Below are 12478 nucleotides of genomic sequence, written 5' to 3' on the forward strand. Positions count from 1 at the left end.
TGTAATAGCATAGAAAATGGGAAATAATATCAAATGCACTGGCAAAAGAGACAACTTCCTAACAGAACATCAATATTATAGGCATTAAGATTAGCAATTAATAAATGGAATGTCATGAAATTGTAAAGTTTCTGAAAGGCAAAGGATACTGTCAATAGGACAAAATGGTAGCCTATAGAATGGGAAAAGATCTTCACCAACATAATATTCAACAGAAGGTTGATTTTCAAAATAAATAAAGAACTCAAGAAACTAGATAGCAACTAACCTGCTCATTTCAATTTTGATTTCAGGTTTAACTTTTAATTTTCACATTAATGAGAAGTTTTAAATTCTAACAAGTGGGCATAGATCTTTAAATTTTTATTTTATCAAATAAAACAAATACAAAAATGTATGAATATTTTTGGATGTTTTACTAATTTATAAAAATGCATTTGGTTCTTACATTACATTTTAGTTCATAATTTGCTTTTATTTTGTAGTCAGGAGTATTAGTTTTTCTTTGAAAATAAAATGAAGAGTTTTAAATAGCAGAGCATCCTCAAAAGCTATTTCATAAGAACACACACAATAATTATCAAAATTATACCTTTGAACCAACATAAACTAAAATTTAAGAAACATCAATTGATTAAATAACTTAAAAATAAATATGAAAGCGTTTTTAATTGACATAAATAAGAAACTTAAAAAGCTACAACTGGACATTATTAGGACCAAGGTGCAAAGGAAGCATAGGGATTAAAGAAACAAAAATGAAAATATGAAGAAAAGGTGACACACCAACACACAAGGGAGTGGTGGGCGATTTCTGGGTAGACTTCATTTCCAATAATCAAAGGTTCAGGTGGCCTCATAGTAATCTGAAATATCTTAACTCCAGAACATGCCCAGCACATTCATTTTATTTTAAAATTGAATGAACACTCTTCTCAAATAGCCTAACAAGGGGATAGACATTGCTAAAAAATGTTCTTCAAAATTAGAAATGAAATAATGAATTGGTAAGATATGTACTGAAAGGTAAAGTAAGTTTATTTTATTATTTATTATTTTATGTTATTTACATCATCTTATGAAATGAAACAACATTTTGGCTCTTTGTATGACACAGGATTTCAATCATTTGTCCAGGCTGGCATAGAGCTTGCTGTATAACTGAGGCTGGCCTCAGACTCCCACCAATTCGCCTGCCTGAACCTCCCTAATGCTGGAATTACAAGCACGAGTCACCATGCCTGGCTCAAAGGCTACTTTTTAAAGCACAAAATAAATAAGTGTATGAATGAAGAGAAACTGAACTAAGATGTTTATTGTCACTATGACATACTACCTTCATTAAATGTCCAAATAAAACAATAGAGAATAAATAAGAACATAGATTATATTATGTGAAATGCCAGAAAATGAAAGTGAAACAAATATTAAGATAGTAATTGCGTGAACGAGTCTGAATTGTAATTAATTTGCTATGAGTAGGAAAAAATTATGGAATGGTAGAGGAAATTCTGTATAAAACAATATGATTCAGAAATGTGGAAAATTAAAGACTGCCAAAATAACCAGTGATTTCAAGGGGGAAAAAGATACTTCCATCTTGGCAACTTAGCAAATGCCACTCAGCATCAGAAGCATGAAATATGCAAATGAGGGAGGCACAGACAGGTGAGTTTGAGGCAAGCCTGGTCTACATGCCATGTTTTCATCCAGCTAGGACTACACTGTCAAACAATATTAAAAAGTCATGAAACTAGATAAAGAAAGACACTTTACTGAATGCTAATGAGCATCCTTCCTGATAACAGTGCATATCAAATATTAAAGCACAGCACAAAAGATGGGACAAGCAGAAAGAAATTGATGCCACCCTACTCATGGGTATTTCATGTGTCAAACCTCTTTGAGCTGGCTTAAGTGAGCAAAAGCAACTCTGAATATATCCCAATAACTTAATCCTAATAAAGCATACAGCTTCTATGTAAACATGAAGCATGATTAGATACATTATCAGTTGTCACAAAGAAATCCTCAAGATCTTTGACAGAGCCAAAATAAAATAGTCTTCGCTTCCAATGAATAGAAAGCAAAACAAAACATTAAAAAACCCATTCCACTTTGAAATTATAAACTTATTTACTTTAAATTTTGGTCACAAAGAGGGTCCATTACAGAACTTCAGAGTGTCTTTAAAGAATCCTACTAAACATTATATAGAAACACTGTGTATCAATTTGGTGAGATACAGTTAAATCAATGAAGAAAGCAAAACTAAGCTATGAATGTTTAGGCTAATGTAATTAAGTCATGGAAACAAATAATGACTAATGTCTTAAATAACTATAAATTTTTAACTATATTAAAAACTGAAGGAGGTAAGAAAATAAATATTCAAAATCATATGAAGGAAATGATAACTATTTCTCATACACCAGCTAATCTAATTCTGAAAAACAGTAGATAGAATGCACAGCAGGGAAATGTAAGCAAAACAAAGATGTAAAACCATCTTGAACAATTACCATAACTTTATGCAAAGCAATTTGAAAACCTACATAGAACAGAGAATTATCCTGGGAAACATAATTTTCTAGGACTGCCCCTAGCAGATACAGAATGTTTGACACATCAATAATCAGAGGAGAATGAACACACGAACATTCACAAAGGATTGTTGACAAGAATATTCAGGTCTTGATTTCCCTTATCAAGAAGTTTATCAAAACATCAGAGACAAGATATACTCAATACTCTCAGGGCAAAATTAATAGCTCACTTTCAGAAATGCTCAAGAAAGATTACACAAAAAAAACTTCCTACCAACCTCACCCATGAATTCAGCTGCAAATGTTATTGAATGTAACTTAGTGATGTATTTGCAAAGAACATATTGTGACCAAATAGGATTTGTGTGATAAATATAATGATAGTTCAATTTAAGACAATCTAGTTATAATTTTGGCTTATTGACAAACATAAAAGAATAAAGAAAATATTTCAGTACCCGATACATCCATAAGAAATGATTGATAATAATTATCTTCTTAAAATGATAGGACATACAAATTTCATTGCAAAAGTCAGTGTCCTACCAGGTACAACAGAGGTCTGCCTGGTAAGATCAAGAATGGGACTGCGATGTTCCTTCCCCCGCTATTTATTGATACTGCCTTGGAGATAACAGACACAGCAAGCAGCTGGACAGAATAATTTTTAGGTACCTCATCAGGGTGATATGATTTTATATCTAAAAGCCCTAAAGCTTCAGAGTTAAAACAAATTCAATTGGTAAGAACAGTTGTTATTAGAGGAATATAAAATTAACATCTAAATATCAATAATATTAGCATTTATCAAACTTTACCTAGATATTTAACAAATATCTCAGAATGGCCTTTATCTCTCTGTTTACAATAGTATAAATAAAATCTTAGAAATAAGCTTAATATGACTTTAAAAAAAACTTATATGAAGAAAACTTCCAAAAACTTCTAGAGGGCCTGGAAAGATGATTGAGTGATTATAAACACTTGGTTCTCCTGGAGAGAATGGGGTCTACACTCATCTCCAACCACGTGTACACAACCAGCTGTAATTCCAGTTCCAGGCACACTCACTCCTGGCCTTTGAGGGCACAGAGCATACAGAGCATACATTTTATATATATATATATATATAGATAGATAGATAGATATAGATATAGATATAGATATAGATATAGATATAGATAGATATAGATATAGATATAGATATAGATATACACACACATAAATATACATATATATGTATATATATATATACACACACACACACATATATATATATATAGATAGATAGATAGATATATAGATAGATATAGATATAGATATAGATATAGATATAGATATACACACACATAAATATACATATATATGTATATATATATATATATACACACATATATATATATGCAAAAAAATCAACACACACAAAATAATAGTTTTTTTTGTGTTGTTTGTTTGTTTAACTTATGGAAGAAACCAAAATCTTAGACAAATGTAAAGACCTTCAGTTTGGAGTAAGAAATCTCAAAATACTCACAATTTGACTGCTAATTCTCCCAAGTTAAAATATAAATTTATCTTACTAAGAATGTTTTATTCTGAAATGATAACAAAATACATAGAGAAGAAGGAAGGAGCAATAATCATTAGGGCTTCAAGAATGAAGTGTAGCAGAGGAAATGCAACTATACAAAAGGAAATCCTGATGGGATGTGAGAAACATCAGAGACAAGATATACTCAATACTCTCAGGGCATTCACTTACATCAGTGAATGAGCTGTAGTTAGAGTTTCTTCTACCACATCAAAGACCTCAGAAGGATATAATATTACCTGCTAAATGGAAGAAGGATACAAGTAACTTTCGGGAGACTTGCAGGGTAGACAGAGACAGCTGGCAGCCTGGACAGTCACCTAATGTTTCTTTGTAAAGTTGGGGCATTTGTCTTCAGCCCACAGGACTAGAGTCTCTTGGTCACTTCTTTCAGTGTCCTGTACAATGTCTGGCAGTTTCCTCTGCAAAACAGGTACCTGAAGGACCATTTTGTCAAACAAAGTTTAGTGGTCACCTTTCTATGGGTCCTGCATGTCCAGTCAATCAAGAAGTCCAGGTAACAACAGTTTCTTACCCAAATGGCTATTTTTGCCAAGGTGAAGATAATATATGAAGTGTCTTCAATGTCCATCCTCCTCTCTGAAGTAAATCGGTGTTGTCAGGAGCAGACATGTCTAAATTTTAAAAATATTTTAAATGCCATATTATGTAGGTCTTTGAAGTATTTGAAGATTACCTATCTATCTGAAATATCTCTATGTATACCTAGAAGACTTAACTGACATGGCTATGAGTATGATTATCATGGATGATTAATTATTAATCTATTTTTAATTATCCATTACAATTTTAAATGAGCTATATAAACATAATACCTTAAACAAGAGTAGAAATATACACACAGTATAACAAAATTAACTTTATGTTTGTATCAATAGACTAAAATCTATACCAATGTAAAACATTTTAAACAAGTTGTTGCTCTTTAGAATTAAGTTTCTTAATCTACCCTTTTTTCCTATTATATCTATATCATATCCCCTTTTCTTCTTTAGAAAGAGATCACATTTATAATCAACCTGCTTTAAATAAAAATACTGGTTTTTTTTTTCTGTCCCAAACCAGAGGGCTCTTCTGATTTGGGACACAAAAATCTCTTAACCTTTACTTTTATGTTTGGGTTTAGAGAAGGAGTGAGCCAATTCCATCTCCAAAGCCAGCTTGATAATTTTGGGAAATTGGGCATAGTTTTTCTTACCACTTCCTGGTGGAGGGGGGCTCTGTATCTTATGAGGACATACAGAAAATTTTAGGATTATGGAGTAATCCATTAGGGTAAACCTCTGAGCCAGTTGCCTTGAATCTATTCTGGATGTTGGATCATCTGGGCCATGGTGTCATCAGAGACCTTTCAGGTGGTCTTGGCTGATCAAACCTGATGTATCTTAATCTGGAACAAATCCACAGCCTGTGGCTTTCTGTGGAAACAAAAGCAGAGACTCTTTTCCAAAGCAACATATCCTTATATCCAAATTTTGAAGTCAAAGTACCTTTAAAATTTACATATTTGTTTAACTCAACAGCTTTTACAATCAAATCATTTTCTGCAGTTAAAAATCCCAAAGACAACAGAAACCAGATCCTCTGTGTAATATCCATTTTTGTAAGACTGAAACGCAGCTGTGGCTGCTGGCTCCACCCACCTCAGCTTCCAAACATGGCGGTGGTACAGTTTACTGCCAGCTCTGAGTCTGGAGCCATGTGTACCATCAACTATCAGAAGCAGTTCTATCAAAGCAGCGTATAGCCTAGAAACTTTTTTGTTTAAACTAGGAAAGACTAAATCCATCATGCAGCAGAGTAAAGTGCGGCTTGTAGACTTCTCATTCCCGCCCCACTGCAGGTCAGAAGCACACACCAGGAACCCGCCATAGTAGCTCAAACCAGCAGGCTGCCACTAACTTGAGAGAGACAATTAGGAAGCTGTTTTTAGCTCTGTTTTAGAATCTTTTTTCTCAGGTTTTAGGTGGAAACTCTTGCCAACACGTTGGGTGCCATTTGTAGTTAGAATTTTCCTGCCTGACTCACAGTCAGGACAAATCTCTCTCACTGGCCAGAACCAACCAAGTAAACACACAGAAACTTACATTGTTTAGAAACTGTATGGCCATGGCAGGCTTCTTGTTATCTAGTTCTTCTATCTTAAATTAACCCATTTCTACTAATCTATTCTTTGCCACATGGCTTGTGGCTTACCGGTGTCTTTACATGTTGCTTCTCATGGCAGTGGCTGGCAGTGTCTCCCTCCAGCCTTTCACCACTCAGAATTCTCTTCTCTCTTGTCCCACCTAAACTTCCTGCCTGGCCACTGGCCAATCAGAATTTTATTTACACAGAGAGATATCCACAGCAATGAGCTGACAAACACAACAAATAGAGAAGTGAGTGCAAAATGCAACACATAGACACATAGCAAATGATTAAGGTGGTGTCTCAAATGACTTGGGAAGTATGTATATTTTAGTAAGATGATTATTGGGAAAAATAGATTGCTTTGTTATTTTCTGAGACTCTTTTTTAATTCATTCCATACAGATCTCTCAGTCGTTCCAGCCTGAAGAGAAAATGGGACTAAAAACAATATGTAAAACGGCAGTTTTCATAGTTAAAACAAACAATAGGATTACATTAAAAAGATCAGGAGAATTGAGAAACATAAAGTTTGAGTCTGGAAATGAGAATCACATTGACAAGGGCTTGAAAAAAGATGTAGCTCTCTGAGAAACAAGGAACCAGACCTCAAGAGGTGATACATGGCACTGTAGGACCCCGATATGTGGTGTATACACAAGGTACCATTCTAGTTCCCTACTCCACTTCTCCACATTACGGGTAATGATACCTTCACATGTATTGATACCTATCCTATCAAATTCTACTATAACTGGAGCAATTTTAGGTGAGGACAGCTTTAAAGAAAGCCTCCGTGTACCCCAGGAATACAACCCTAGATGGCACAATGTTTCTAAAAGAGAAGAAGTGGTAGGTCAAGACTTGTCATTGCAAATACAGAGGCCCCTAGACTTCATCTGTCTTTCACATTTCTGCTTTCTCATCTACTGTAAAATGTTGGCCCCTGATTTCTCTGCCTGGGCCTCCTGTGAATTGTCCTTTAGAAGCACAGGAACCAAGACTGATGTGATAGTTGGGATGGGAAGAAACTTGGGAAAGCTCCCATGACTGAATTTCTGTGAGGAAACAGGAAATCTACAAAGAATTCTTGAATTTATTTCTAATCTCTTAGGTGTGGTACAATGAACAAAAAATATGCAGTTCTAATGAGATTATGATTGTATGCTATCTACAATTTTAGCCATGTAGCTTATTCTATATACATAGTTGAAAGTATAGCCAAGTTTGAGCAATAAGCAAGCACATACTGATTGTACAATTCTATTAACATTTCTGCATGTTTAAAGTTTTTAATAAAAATTTAATACCACATTTATTATCATTTTGCTCAGTCTGAACTTAAAGAGTTTATATAAGCTTAAATTTCATTTGTCTGTTCTCTGTTCCATTCTGTTGGCATACTTACATCTCATTGAGATTAAAAAATAAATTAGCAGTCTTTAATAGTTTGAGACTTTTCTCACAAACAAAAATATTTTTCTTTATTTACTTTCAGTATCTTTAAAGTCTTCATAAAAGTATTTTCATAAATTAATTACATAATTTAGCCATGTAAAATCCAATTATTATGTCAAAGACTCAGTAGTATAAACTCAGTTATGTAGACCCCTTTGAGAGTTTTTTGCCCCTGTGAATAATAGTCTTTGGTTTTCAACTGCATTTGATTTTTAATTTATCTGGAGATCTTTTTGTCTGCTTATTTTGCTGAACTTAAAGACATTATTGGTGCAGTGGAATCATGTTTTTCTGTCTCTTGGTGATATTTGCTTCTGTATGCAGGTTTGCTAGTGATATTCTTGGATGAAGAAAGTGAGTCTATGTAGTAAATGTTAGGTTCATGTGCAGGTATGTTCCTACTTTTTTTATTAGATGCAAGCGGCATCCTGTTCTAATCTTATTAGAAAATTTCACGAACACCTGGGCTGATAGGAGAAAGACATCTGAATTAGACAATGCATGTTCCCTTGCATTTAATCTCGACTGCATAGAAGCAGATATGTTGATATTATGGAGAAGTGGGATTTTGAAGAACAAAATGTGTGTGTATGTGTGTGTGTGTATGTGTGTGTGTGTGTGTGTGTGTGTGTGTGTGTGTGTGTGTTCTGTATCTTTTGAGGTGACTGAATAAAATCTGATCATTATATATTACAAATTAAAAGTAATTTTTTTCCTGAAGGATAACCTTTACCTATATTTTCTATAGTGCCCTCTTTATCTGAATATTCTCCAGAGAATATACTGAGATAGCAACAGTTAAAAGGACTGTAAAACTTTCAACACAATCAACATCAATAGGTCTTTCCCTCTGTGCTTTCATTAATTCTGTAGAAGCCATTCTCATGTAACTTGCTGTCCTAATCAAGATATCTAGTGAAGTTGGGCGGTGGTGGCACACGCCTTTAATCCCAGTACTTGGGAGGCAGAGCCAGGTGTACAGAGTGAGATCCAAGACAGGCACCAAAACTACACAGAGAAACCCTGTCTGAAAAAAACAAAAACAAAAACAAAAGTGGGGGGTATCTAGTGAAACCTTGTGATCTTTGTGCCTTCTAAAGCAATCTGATGATATTTTGTTGGTCATTCTATTCATTAGCAAGGGACTGAGACAAAACCCACTGATGTCTACTTTACTATTTCTCCATTAATATTTGCTCATATAATCACATAAATTATTATTATTATTTTGATTGTTTTTAGAGACAGAATTTGTCTGTGTAACATTTCTGGATGTCCTAGAACTTGCTCTGTAGTCCAGGCTGACCTCAAAGTCACAGAGATCTTCCTATCTCTGAGATTAAAGACATGCTACTGCCCAGCTCACAGGAATTATCTTTAATGCCTCCTTTACATGATAATTCCTCAAATATTTTTGTAACATCTATAATTAAATCTTTTCCAGGCTCAAAGTTTTCATTCTGCATGGCTCTTTCCATGCCCAGCATTAAACCCCTGTCCCTTCTCTATTTCTCAGGAATGCATTGTTTTATGATTTCCCTTTTAAAGCATGTTGTCAAAATTTATAAAGATAGACAAGAAAGAAAACACTCTTTTCCTTGTTTAGTGAAATCTGTAAGAAGTTAGACTGGATTGGAGGAAACAATCTTGGTGGCAGACTTAAACTGATGCTAATATGAGCTGGAATTCAAAAGATCATGAAACTTCTTTTTATACTCTTGGACTGTGTCTGTATCCTCAAACTGGAAAGAAAAAAAAAAGTAAAATTGAATCAAGAATTTTGAGGCTCTTTCACACAATTTCCTCACATTAGAAATCATGAGGTTTAGAAGGACTATGATATAGGACTTGCCAGGATTTTACAGCTGGTTGTGACAGAATCCAACTTGTAAATCTGGTTGTTTGTTTTTGGTTTGATCCTCAACTTTGTTTCTTTACAAAATGGTTACCTGGTTATTAGTGTATTGAAAGTTGACTTGAATGATTTAGTCACAGTTTTCTTTCTCCTGTGTTTCATATTTTGCTGTGAAAGTCACGACAAGATGCATTAGTAATAGGAATTAGAGGAAATGTCTGTGTCATAAGATTTCATCTAAAAGTCTTGCAGCAACTAAGCCCTCTGGACATTCAATATTATTTGCTAAGGTTTTTATTGTGTTTTCTTTAGCCACATTGGATAATTTAAGAGTAACTCTTAAAAAATCATTAAAGTAGCCTTAGCCCTGGAGTTATAATACAAGCATGGATTTCATCCAGATTTGTTCTACAGTAAACAAAATTTTCTGTCTCACAAATTGACCCTATATAGCAAATACTGGTTTTCGAATTACCGTGTATTAATTGTGGATGGCCTGCTATTCTTTCTGTGCTAATAATGAGAAATAGAGTAGATTATAAATTGTGGCAGGTGATTGTGAAAATCTACATGCCACATATTGGAGAACAAGATGGAGAAGACACCAAGATTCCTTATAGAATATTCTGTAGGACCTCAGGCATATGACAGGCATAGGAGCTGGTCTGTGAGTGACTTACAGTGTCTCCTTTTCAGTAGGGTTGGTAGCTACCATCTCTCTGCCAGGGCAGCAGTCCAAACTGAATTAGAGGAACCCACAAGCTTTATCTTAGCAGTGAGTGAATGTCATTCTCTCTTAGAAAAAGGGAAGTGTGTAGCTTTAAAAGTAAAATAAGGGAAATGGTAAAGAAAAATCTATTGAATTTGCAAACATGTGCCTGTTTACATTGACTGATTCTTACTGAGAAAAACAGGACCTACAGTAAACAAATATGCCCAAGGATACAAAGTTGGACTTACAAAGAACACTCCCCTACACACACACACACACACACACACACACACACACACAAACACACACACACACACACACACACACGTACATATGAACTGAAACTCTGTATTCATGGTTCCCTCCCTGTACTCCTCCTTTGTTTCTCTTGTCTTCTCACCAGCTCCTCACACTGTAACTTGTCTCACAGCCACAGGATAATGCCATATGGCTCCTTTACTTCCATGCCTAAGTTATGGATGTAAACCGTCACATTATGTTACCATGATTAACTAACATGCATCACAGCTCCAGAGTAGCCTGATATCTGAACAGTATTATTACCTTATGAACCAATGAGCAGTTAATTTTGTTCCCAATTTATAAATTATATAAAGTTTCAACCTTTAATTTTGAAAAAAAATAAGCATACACACACAAATCCACCAGATGCCACTTCGTTTCTATTATGTTTATAGAAATTGTTTTAAAGCTATATGTTTAATTTACCCTTAAGCAGTTAGTTGCTAATATTATTTAGTCCAGGCATTAACTTTGAAGCCATTTATGGATTCAAAAGAAGAAACTATGTTTTTATACTTTACTTTCCTGTCTCTACCCTCTTCATGAACCTCTCTGTTCCCTCTTCCTTTTGAAGGGAGTTCACAGAAAGTGCTTGTAAAACAACATTACCATTTAAAATCCTCTCTATTGGTGAAATTATTTAGGCAACTCCATGTGTTAAAAGGGAGGTTTATTTTGTGGAGTAACTTACAAGTGAAAGGATAGTTTACAGGGTCTTGGAAAGGTGTATCACAGTCCAGTGGTGTTCTCTGGAGAACTCTGCATGGGTCTACCTCCAGCGTCCAGGGTCCAGGAATCAAGAGAACTCCCCCATCTGGATCTCAGGTCTTCAGGAGTCCTCTCTTGGCCCTGCCTTGTAGGTGTGACAATTACTGAAGCCTCAAAGGGGGTGGTACTTGCAGGTCAAAAGTGGAATGGATACACATTACACCTCTGCTCAGAGATTGTAGAATCTGAATGATCTGCCACACGCTGACTGTGTATAGCCTGACATAATCTAGATTTCAGTTGTTATTCTTCTGGGAATGTCTCCTCTTTATGGTGCTCAATATGGGCAGGAAAGGCCAGTATTTCACTGAGAGTAGTGCAAGCTCACCATAGGAGGAGACTCAATGGTGATTTACTTCAGTTTCTGAACATGGTGAAGTCTCATTGCCTGATTGAAATGATTTTATCACAGTATTTTTTTTGTGGGGGGGGAGATTCCCTATTGATGGCAAATAATGACTCTCATAGCCCTACTCTGTGGCCCCAATGACAGAAAACTTTACTTTCAGTTGATACCATGTCTTCATCTCTGAAACTTCTACCTTTGTTTCTGGTTCTGTCTTTTAGCCTATCACATCCATAGGATGAAGGTATAAGAACGGAGCAAGTCAGTTCCTAGACACCAGGTGCCTAGCAAAACTCTGTTAAGACAAGGGAGTAAGAAAATAGTATCTCCTGCCTCCCACTGCAGAGAGATTAAGGGCAATAGTTTTCAAAACTCTATTCATAATAAGTGGCATGAAGTTTATGACTTAATCCTTTTCTATCATAGGAAAAATGTAGAACCCTAGAAGAAAAGGCATGCATTCAGTGTGCACTTCACATTTTAGAATTCACTTGGTGATCTCTGGTTTAGGTGGTTGACACAACCAACTGTTTACATATATATTTGCATAATAGTTTTACAGAAATAAATTCTAATTTGAAATACTCTTTAGCATATCAAGGCTTCTTGAGTTTCTTTCTCAAATTTTCTTCTTTTCCCATTTATTTTTATTTTCTTTGCATCTTAACCCAGAAAGTGACCTACTTTCTTATTTAATACCTAAGAATTTACATACTTTATCCTTAGTAAAGTTTCAAAATAATCTTTT

This window comes from Onychomys torridus, chromosome 17, assembly GCF_903995425.1.
Source record: "Onychomys torridus chromosome 17, mOncTor1.1, whole genome shotgun sequence".
NCBI lineage: Eukaryota > Metazoa > Chordata > Mammalia > Rodentia > Cricetidae > Onychomys > Onychomys torridus.